Here is an 11,680-nt window from a genome sequence, read left to right as displayed (position 1 = left end):
GTTCTACACGTTTACTATAATGTTAACGTTAGAAATATACGATACACCCATTGGATATTTATGAACAGTTATAATTATAATTAATATTATATAATAGGGTTTCTGGTAATATTGAATTTCAAATTTCTAATTGCATATTTAATTAACCTACTCAAGTATTAATTTGCATTTAGATCAGGCGTTAATTTACAGTCATTTTTGCTTTCGTCTTTGTTCCCACATTTTTTCATATGTGGGATATTATGATGAAGGACAGGGGATGCGAACTTTTTTATGCTTGGGCGCTAAAAAATATATTTACCCGTTAATGAGTTTTAATGTATATCATCTTCAAGAGCTTTTTTAGTTCTTCCGGTCAAAAAAGATACTAAAAACATATTAAATTCGGTTCAGAATCAGACCGAGAACTTTTTTAAGTCCATTTCCGCCTTTACCTAACCTAACAAAAAAACTAGATGGAAAACATGGTGGAATATCAGTTTGTCACCCCTGTTGAAAAATGAATAATGATTTTTTAAATTTAATTGAAAATATTTAGACACGTAAAAATAAACATGTTTCGTGAAATAAAAAGCACCAAACTTCGTACAAAAAGTGTCACAATTATGTTTAATTTAACTTTAAAATATAATTACATAAGTACAATATGATATCATTATTTGAAGATTGTTATTCCAACTTGCTTGACGAATAATGTATTATAACTTATAACTGTAGATAATAATGCCAAATAATGAATAAACAATAAGCCAAATAATGAATTTAATTATTATTTTTCCACACTAGTTTCTATATTATTCCTAACATCTTAGCTATGAATCAGTATAAAGGAATAATCTAGCCGTTAGCAAATAAATAAATCATAATCGATTCGTAATGCGGGTATCGGAAGCTAACAGATAACTACTGGTAAAATAAATAATATGGTGTACATCCGTACAATGTTACTCCAGCGTGGTATCGTGTTTAGGGGTGATTTTCAGTGGTAGGGATGATATATACGCCGCTGTCCGGCAACCGACCGACGTTCCGCTCTATCCATCTCACTTATCCTGCAGCATTTTTACAGACGACAGACAAATATGTCAGAGACTGAACGCGTTACGTTTTCATTCCAGAAATAATCTCCCGCACCGCATTCTAGTTGCGAGTGTGTATGCGTACCTGCCTTGATTTGTGTTGTCCGCTTGAAAATATTTGGCTGGGTATCTTCTGCGTGCGTTAGCGGGTCCGCCTGCCCGTCTGTGTTTCCATGTTCCATGTCGGCGGTGGCCGGCCAGTGATGATTGTTTCTCGTTCTAATGAAACGGTTGGAAATTAATTCGAGGTGTCATGGTGGCGGATTTAACTAGAGGTGAGCCGTGCGGCGGCTAATACCGCAACAAGCAGACCGTACGTCCGCATTGCATATTGTTAATAGTCAGTGATAATTATTCCAGATAGGGTTCCGAATTTTAATTTTGAACAGCTGGAATACACCCGTACCGGGTTTATTATTGAATATTATTCAAAAGCACAAAACATTGCACAATTTATTAGCAACAATTTTTGGAGTTCTTTATTTACTACGGTGTAAACTTACTGAGGATATACAATAGTTTTTTGTTGTCATTTAGAAGTAATCGCAATTGGTTTTTTGCGCTCCAGACATACTACGTTGTTGTTTTTTTTTATTATTGACGCCCTATGTGATCAAAAACTGGCGATCGTTAGGGATGTGTGTTAGTTTTCCCCGTGACTGATTTGAGCGATTTCGCCGCACGCTACCCGTGTGATTAGTGCTTTGTTGGAATAAAATAAGGTATGCCCCCATGCCACCCGTCTTATTTCGTGTGTTTATTTTCTTTATAATGCGCGATATTTTTAACGATTCGCGCGCGGATTTTGACGCTACAACCGCTATGCGCATTTGTGTTCACGAGGTAAGTGAAATATTTTACTTTGTGCATGCACCAAATCTTTGAATTACCTACATACCTACCTACTTTACTGCATTATCTTGTTTGAAGACTAACCCTCAAATTAATCCTTAGTAATGTGTATCAATTAATTAGAATAAGATCACTGTTATTCACGTCAATATGTTCATTTTATACAATAAACAATGACTGTTTTCCTACCAACATAAAATTAAGAATTTTGGGTATTTTATATAATGCACCAATGCCCTGGTAATTATCAAAAATACAATTAATCATAATATAACACAAACACTTTTATGTTAATATCATGTTATATATAAATAATTATTAGTATACAGTAGTTTTAAACTGGCTAATCATTTTACTTACGTCATGTTATTATGGCAATCAAACGACAATTTTTGTTGTTGGTACTTAAATGTTTTAAAATATGTACATAGTGCATCCTGCATTCATGATAAATAAATTGTTAACACTTGAAATTGCTTAAATAAACATTGATCTTCGAGGGGCATCTATATCGATATTATTCCTAGTGTTATCAATGGTTTCCGGTAATACATACCCATATCACTGAACGGATTCTTTTTGTAGAGTTTTCATATTATGATTTATTGTTAAAACCATTAAATAAATATTGTTATTATAATAAAACGATCATAGCATTTGGTATTCAGATAGCTACATGTTGGCCTAGCGCGTAGAGCGGCCGTCTTTGTACGTATACGTACGAAGTCTTGAGTCGCAAATTGGAACCCGCGACTGGTCAAAAAATGAATGTTGTTTTTTCAATCTGTATTTGATTCAATACTAGAACCCACTAGGTTAGGCGAATGGATAACATCTATTCTTGGTATTATTAGAAAAGAATTATTATTAGAATAATTAATTTCTGAGTTCCCTGGATAGGCCCATATGGTTCGATTAGGACGAAACATGGTAATTTTCCTATTTTTAACTATGCTGGTGGGTATTAGATACCTATTCCTAATATAATATGATTGACTTTTGTGATAGGTATTACTTATCCATAATTTGATTAAAACCATTGGTAGTCATCACACATCTCTAATAATGATTTTAGTTCCAACAAAATATGTAGGTATAATAAATAATAATATGCTTTATTATCCTAATTATTATGGTTCACGGACTATTCACCGTAGTCGATTCGCAGTGACCAATGAACTATGGGGACAATACAACACCGAAAAAAATTATAAACCTATTTTAACCTTTTATCACGACGGTCAAAATTGATAAAAAGTATAAATAATGTTTTATTTATAAAAAAAAATTCTAAAGGTTCTCAACATTGTTTTAAACATAAACTGCGTAGGTAGAATACCTATAACTCAAAATATGATCGCTCAAATTATTTAATTAGGTCTAGGTCTGAGCAGAGGTATCTAACCGATGAGCCATAAATGACTGGGAAGTGTTTCGCAAGATATTCCCAAGTACCTATAGTAATATTAAACCTAAAAGAATAATTATTGACATATCCATTTACTGACATTTAGAGTTGGGTTTTTCCCGAGAAAATCTAAATCTCGAGATTCGGGATTTCCCGAAATGATGAAATTTTGAATTATCGAGATTCAGGATTTCCAGAAAAGAGTTCTCGAGAATTCTCGAGATATCGGGAAATTTAAAAAAAACCTGTAAAAAATCCTAAAATCAGTGTAAAACAGACAAATTCCAAAAAAATATGATTTTTTTATTTATGTAAGAAGACAAGCAAATAATAGAAGTAGGAAAACAAAAATAATTCAAAACATTACTTATTAAAATAGAATTTCAAAAAACACAGACTGTCAATCGCTGCGTTTGACAATCGCGTACGTTTTTGAGACACAAAATTCCCTGACGTTGAAAAATTGCGCTCATTTTGAGTCGAAGTTGGCTTAATTGTGTTAAATGCCCCGATCACTATGTGAACGTTTTCTGTCTACTTTTTTCATATAGAAAAATCGTTTTTCAATTAATATTTGATAATAAAGAAATCCCGATTCCCGAGAAAAGATTCGCGAGATTCGGGATTGAAAATCTCGAAAATTTCTCGAGAATTCCCGTCGGGAAATTCCCGAAACCCAACTCTACTTACACTTTATTTATACTATAATTAAAATTGACTGAACAAAATAAATGGCAGATATCATATTCCATCATCTTGACGCAATATGAAAAAATGCATGGACGCAACGAAATTTTAATTAAGTATCAATAATTTATGGATTTATCTTAGTAAAAGTTAACCTTCAATTGTCTTTCATTGTTTCGTTGATTTTAATAATTTATATAATATAGTAAAATTCACACTGGGAAATGGTTTACAATCACTAAACGATTGTTTTCGGAAGATTTCATCTGCGCAATTAACAGTTAGAAATTTTTTAACCATTTTTATACATAAAATATGAGATGGTTTATATTATATCATTTAGTTAGGTATTGCTTATTAATTTTGACTGTCGTATATTATTTTTATTTATTTTTATTACAACGTTTTTATTAGGTCGTATCGTTGTCCGGTGGTTGTTTGTCCGGTACAAATCTTGCAATCGAATTTTAACTAACTTTCCTACTAGGTAGACATTTGAAACTTTTAGAATATATCAGAACACGATGCCAATGCATTTTTTAATACTTTTAGCTATCTTTAAGTAGAATTGAATTCATTTTCAGTTAATTCTGTTTTGTATGAAAAGTTATTTCGGAAGAAATCCGTAATCCAATCCACTATTATTGGTTGCTAGGGGCTGGGATCATAGCAACTAAATTATTAATATATACGTGCGTTACTATGGAAATGAATATGAGTGTCAAAATGAAATTTCAGTATTATTTCTATCAAATACATTTTTTTTATCGTTTAGCAGTCAAGTCAAGTTTATATGATTCAACAGAAATTTTTTAACAAATCATAAAACGTTGTATATAAAAAGTTCTTTTTATCTTGTAATAATTTTTTTATCTCTATATATATAAAAATCTCATGTCACGATGTTTGTGGTCGAACTCCTCCGAAATGGCTCGACCGATTTTTATGATTTTTTTTATGTATATTTATTAGGTATGAGAATAGGTCAATAAGTATATTTCATACTGTTAGGTGATTAGGGTATCTCTATCCAGAAAAAAATTTCTTTTATTTTTTTGACATTTTTTTTTTGTATTTTTTTTATTATTTGGCATCAGAAAATACCTATAACCCCAAATTTTTACCCTCCTACCCCCACCCTCCCATTTTTTTTAATTGCGATTTTATTATTTTTGTATGAACAAATTTAACCGTCGTTCGTATTTCAAACATAACAAAATTATTTATGTTGTTGAATGACAGATGGCGCTACGTCCGAGAAGAATTCAAGAAAAGCGTCGCGTCATTTTGACATTTCATTCGGCATATCACAACGCAGTGCGTGCAAAATTTTGTACGATTTATTTTAATTTATCTATTTTTGTGTGCGTGTATTACAGTGCACAATGCCAGCAAGACGCAAGCGGGTCATTTGGGCCGTCGAACGAATAAAGCCACAAACATGCGAAATAGTAGAGCAGAAAGAACAGACGACCAATCCAACAAGATAACAAAAACGTGCGTGTGAGCATGTCGCAATTGCGTGCATCTCAATCACAAGAGGCACGAGCTGAACGAAATCAACAACGACAATTGGAACGGAGCCAAGCGCGCCGGTTCGTAGTCAACACACGCAGAGCAAATGATTGACAACGCCAACAAGTACATCGAGCATTTACATCCGCTTCATTTCTTCGTCTCGCATTCGAGTACGAGCCAGATTTTAAATATTCCGCTCATCCGAAAGTGCTGATAGTGCTATGGACAAAGAATGTCTCCATTGTCATGCGCTCAAATTCAAACATGAGTCAGCTGGGATGTGTTGCACATCAGGAAAAGTGCAACTACCAGAAATTGAGATACCACCAGAACCATTGAACGGCTTGCTCATCGGCACGGTTCCAAATTCAAACCTGTTCCTGAAGTCCATTCGCACATTCAATTCATGTTTCCAAATGACTTCGTTCGGAGCAACAGAAATAGTTCATAATACTCCGGCAAATGGTTAACAATTCCATTCTACGTTCAGAATCAAAGGCCAGGTATACCACAAAGTAGGCTTATTGCTGCCAATGCCAAACGAACCACATATTTTTTTACAAATCTACTTCATGGGCGGTGAGGACATCAATCGTGTGGATGCACGTTGCGGCTACAATAACCTCAATTCGCCCAATGCCAGGCGTATCGTCGGCGAACTGGACGCCCTATTGAATGAGCACAATGAATTATTGAAATTCTTCAAAGCACACATGCACGAATTGCAAAGTGACAATCACGCTATTGTCATCAATCCTGATAAAACATCAGCTGGAGAGCACATGCGTCGATTCAATGCACCTGTTTTTTACGACATTACTGGAATCATCGTTGGCGACCGCACATCGACGCGAGAATTCGTGATTCTAAGAAGAAACAATAATCTGGAGTTCATCGCTGACACACACCGTTCATACGACGCTCTCCAATATCCGCTAATTTTCTGGTAGGGACAAGACGGATATTGCATAAACATTAAACAACGAGATCCTGTCACAGGTAATTCATTCATTATGAACATCATTACTCATTTTGAATTGAGAAAATGAATGGTTGGTGTTTTTTTGTTTTTATCGGCGGTCATCGTCTACAGCGCTCCATTCCTCTTTCTGTCATAGATCCCATCCCCACACACTTACGATACATTCGTTATTTTTTATTTAACAACCAAAATATTCACCAGAAATAATTTATATGGCAGAACAACGTTTGCTGGGTCAGCTAGTATTTTTATAAAATCCTTTTGGGCTCGATGCATCGGCTACGGGGAGTGTCCACACAAGAATTATTATTCTTACACTTCTCATACCTATTTAATTTAAATATGCCAAGAATATCATGTTATTACGGTGAGTGAGTATCATTTGAATAATAGCGGCAAATAATATTATTATACTATGTTGTATAAATAAAATACTAAGAATGAACAAAAACCGTATTCTGGAAAATAAATCACTATTCCTGACAATGTGTATGTAACTTTTTAGTGGGGGCGAGTAGTTGTCTCACCCTTTTGTAAAAAAAAATGAAAAGTTTTACACGCAAGATTTGGCCGCCTCCCGCCTTCCAGCTTTGTTGATGCCAAGCTATCTTATCTTTAGTAAAAAGAAAGAATAGGAATCCTCTACTGCCAGTGGCGGCGTAGTCAAGAAGGCCTTATGGTTAGGTACAGAACGTTAGCAGTTGGCACGTTTAGACGAAACGTAACTCATTTGAAATAGCATTAACTTGTAACAATCGGAGTTATTCAACGTTGGTATACATTAAAAAAAACTTAAAATTAATTCTAGTTAGAAAGTATCGCGGTAATTGTTATCATAATTATCAACTGTGTACTTAATGTACTTGTATTTAATACATCGATTTTCCTTCGTAGTATTATATTCTACTCGCATAACGCCTGCAAATCAAAAAGTATACCCTATTTATAAAAAAATATATAAGTTGTTAAACATAATTATGATATAGGTATTGCACCTACATACAATGACAGCGATTGTAAATTTAAAAATGATAATTTTTAGTCCATATGACTGGCATAATATTTCATCCAAAAGTATATGCCAGTCATTCACTCGGCATTTGTTTTAGGTATCTGGGGTATCTGTATGTTATCAGCTTACTGTACGATACATAGGTTTGTATTAATGAAAATACTATTACATATCTATTAAGAATATCTTTTTTTAGGCAATTGTTATTGTAAAGAATGTAAGGCAATCGAGAAGGAAGGCAAGATCGAGAAGGATGGAAAGTCTTGGTCACTCAAAGGATGGCGAAATTCAAATGTGGTCACGATCCTCAGCCATGAGTGCACGACCAAGAAGAGAGTAAGGTAATAAAAGATCTAGAATATGATGATTATGTTAAAATTATTTTTTATTCCCTCGATAATATTTGACAACCGTCACTGCGTTGGAAAAACCTATAGGTATAAGAAGTTTGCAATGAAACCGCGAAGCGATTCGTCACCGAAGAACTCTGACGGGAAGATTTACTTTTTCTTGCTTAAGTTTGTTATCTCTCTTACAAGGGGTGTGATAAGATAACGGGTAGAACTGTTCGAGGTGTAGTTTGGAGGTGTTTTATCATCAGCTTCAGTCGGCCATTACACTCATTAACGATCGATAATAATTAATTGTAGAGCGAGCGCGTAACTCCTTAAGCAAGACATTGTTTAATTTCTTTTTTGGTCCACGTTTATGTTTTATGGCGTATAAAATATCATTCATTATTGTAACTTAACTATACCTAGATGACTATAAGTATTGTACCTTATTTATTCTAAATATTCTAGATGAGTGGAATTATTTTCCGTTCGTCGACCTCCATCCACTTTTGAATACAAGAGTCTCCAGCTCTACTCCATTACTCTAATCAGTCTAATCCTTCCTCATACTTTGCCTAAGATCAAAATCATCATTTAAGTTTAGTAGTAACCATTGCTTAATATATTCTGTTCTTCAATACATTTTTTTTTTAAATATTTTGAATTGTCCAACTAACTGAAAGTTTCCTGAGATGTGCATTACCTAATATTAAGATAATATTCAATTATGACTTTAAAAAATATCAGACATTCCTTTCTCACATCAAATAGGAAGGCCTTGTTCTACCACCCAACTCGCAGTTATAGTATTTAAAGTATTTAGTTTAATGAGGTAGGTACGTTAACTCGAACGCAACATTTTTGTAGGTATCTAATCATTTTTGATAGAGCATTAATACGAGTATAATAATCGATATATTTACATAGGTACATGGTGAATACGGAATACCAATTAATAGATACACAACTACTTTCTATAAGAGTAAAGGGTATCTTGAATTACCACTAAGTAAACGCTGAATCCTTAGAAATGATGTATTTAACTGTAGGTACCTACTCGTTCTCGATCTCGTTTATAAGTATTATAATATTATCGTTCTCTTCGCAAATATATTTTTTCCCGACTTAAAGTGACGCATTCTAGAGCTTTTTCTCAAATGCAAACTGTTCATTGTTTTTTCGGCGATCCATTTTCAAAATAGCTACATAGAAGCTGGCCGAATTCCTATCAGAAATACCTCTTTGTTTTCCTACTAATAATATTAATCTTTTCCAGCTGCCAGTATCAATCTTGCAGACCCAAATGAATGAATGCGTTATGCATGATACAAACTTAAAATATTTTAATTACTTAAATGCAGTCGAAGAGTCTTACTATTTTCCAATAAATATAATGCTTCCATGAATCGCACTTTTTTTTAAATTATCACTGCACTAATTACAATAGACATACTGACTAAATATTTTTTGTAAGTATAAGTATTACATAATAGTTTTTTTTAAACATTGATGTATTGATGTACCTATATATCAAAATGTTACTCGGATAGTCCACGAGAATGAGGCTTTGATCTTAGTTCGATCACTTTAGCTGTTTTCTAATCTAAAATCTTTTACAACTTTCCATTCCCGAAAAACTAGAGTTTTTATACTCTCGTCACTTATAGTTCGCTATAAATCAGTGGCTGTTCGGTTGGATTTATTTTTAGACCATCCCCAGTATAACTATAAAACGCAAAATTAGAAAATAACGTTCTACAATCTATATAATACTATTAAGCTCGATGTTGTCTATCGTCTAACTTTATGTATATATAGGTTCTACCTCACATTTTGAAATTTTCATTGCCGATCACTTAAATATTTAGTAAAAATAATATTTCTGATAGGTATGTACTTATTGAATATTATTCTACCTAAAACATAAGTCTAATAATATCTAGACTTAATAATGTTTCTAGAGCGTACGTTTGGAAAATATTCTACATCTTCGGTTTCCTTTGCAAATAAACAACGAATCTAAAACGTAAAATCACCTGCCCGGCTGATTTCGCGTTGCACCTGCCTTTAACCCCTCGTGCTATGGTCATTCGTTCATGATCATTTAACACATTAAAATAGTCATTTATCACTGGAAATAATGTATTATTGGAAAAAATGTTTGTTCAAGAGTATTAAAAGCATTGTAAAATATTTTTAGAAAAATATAATATTAGGTAGTCGATAGAATATTCTAATAATATATGTACTTACCTACTTAATGAATTTAATACGTAGATATATATAACGACCATATTTTATTCATAATTGTACAACATCGCATTTATGTATGGTCTGTGGTGTACGTTTCTAAGAGTTTGAGCATAAATTGAGCGTTTTAAATTAAAAACTTCAGAAAATAAATAAGCTAATAAGTAACATTGTAATAGCTTTAATGCTTATTAAAATAACTATTTAAAGCTGATCAAAGATATCTAACAAAAACCTATTACGGTAGGTATGTACAAACTGGATAAGCAATTACAAAAAACATTCCTAGCTTAATTTATATTTTGGGAAATATGCTGTGGTAATGAAAAACGCTACGGAATAGTTTAATCAGATAAAAAAAACAATATAAGTTTTTATTACAATATCTGCATAGGTATTTCTCCTTATTAAAAGCAAATTTAAGTAAATCTGAAATACATAGCTTACCATTTTGAATGACACAAACTGGTTAAAACCCATAGCAATGCAATGTCTGCTCGTTTAAATGCTCGTATCTTGTTAATTTTATAATACATAAAATAACACATTTATTTTCCGAATTTGGTAAGTAGGTAGCTCGCGACTATATTTTGTTTTACCTATTTAAAAAAAAAACTCGACCACACCAACAAACGATTTGATTAACCCTGATTATTATATTGTATGACTATAGTTTGTGTCAAACAGTAATAATCATATTATGTTTTCTTACCGAATTCATGATAATAGGTAATATCACTTTACGATCACTAATCGAATAAAGTTGATGTCATTTAAGTATCAAATAAAATATTGAAAAATATTTGATATTGTTTCAATATTGTATTAATAAAATTTCCATGAAGCCTAAAGCGCGATGCAGAATCATACATTGGAGCGTAAGTCCCTAATATACGCGCCTATCTTTAAGAGGCCAATATCGGCAACTTAGATTGCGTCGCCTACAGTATCCATACGTCATATGAATACGTCATATAGCACTGGCACAGAACGAGTGATGGTGTTGATTCAAGTTAATTCTGATGGTTCTGCCTCGCGCTCGAAAGTCTTAAACGAAAAATATAAAATTATACATTTACAGCTATTTTACACTCGTCCATAATAAATAGGTAGAAAATATAATTCTATCATAATATTATGTACACTTTTTCCGAGTACATAATAATTACGCCTACAATTTACTGTCTCTCATTTTAACTCAAATATAAACGAATGTACAACTTTGGGTCAGGAAGAGTTAAATTTATCCTTTTCAACTAGGTAGATATTGCAATAATGGCACGCATGTTGTTACTCTATTTTCCTTTATCACATCTAAACAAATTAATTAATACGAAACAGTAAATTTATTACATTTAATGCCTAAGTAGGTATGTAATGATCAACCACGCATTGACAGCGATTACTCCAATCAGCGATGGAGAATGTTAAGGATATACTTAGTTGAGCCATGGTCTAAAAAGATCGTGACTAGGCGATGCGTGGATTGTGCAAATGACGCGAGCCGAACGAAATATAATTTGTCATAAAAATTCAACACGCGTCCATTTAATGTTA

General features: G+C 32.9%; 1 protein-coding gene across 1 annotated transcript in view; it reads left to right on the top strand.

Annotated features, from left to right (window-relative positions):
- The first annotated feature begins 1,065 nt into the window (after positions 1–1,065).
- LOC147068229 (uncharacterized) overlaps positions 1,066–11,680 on the top strand; it is a 129,213-nt gene continuing 118,598 nt past the window's right edge. Inside the window, exon 1 of the mRNA XM_085952124.1 lies at positions 1,066–1,922. The gene's annotated coding sequence lies outside the window, so the exon portion shown is untranslated. The remainder of the gene's footprint in view (positions 1,923–11,680) is intronic.

This window comes from Rhyacophila brunnea, unplaced genomic scaffold, assembly GCF_057557595.1.
Source record: "Rhyacophila brunnea isolate RB1 unplaced genomic scaffold, BYU_Rbru_1.0 scaffold_3, whole genome shotgun sequence".
Lineage (NCBI taxonomy): Eukaryota > Metazoa > Arthropoda > Insecta > Trichoptera > Rhyacophilidae > Rhyacophila > Rhyacophila brunnea.
The sequence above is the reverse complement of the archived record's forward strand: the minus strand, read 5'-3'. Positions and strand labels throughout refer to the sequence as shown.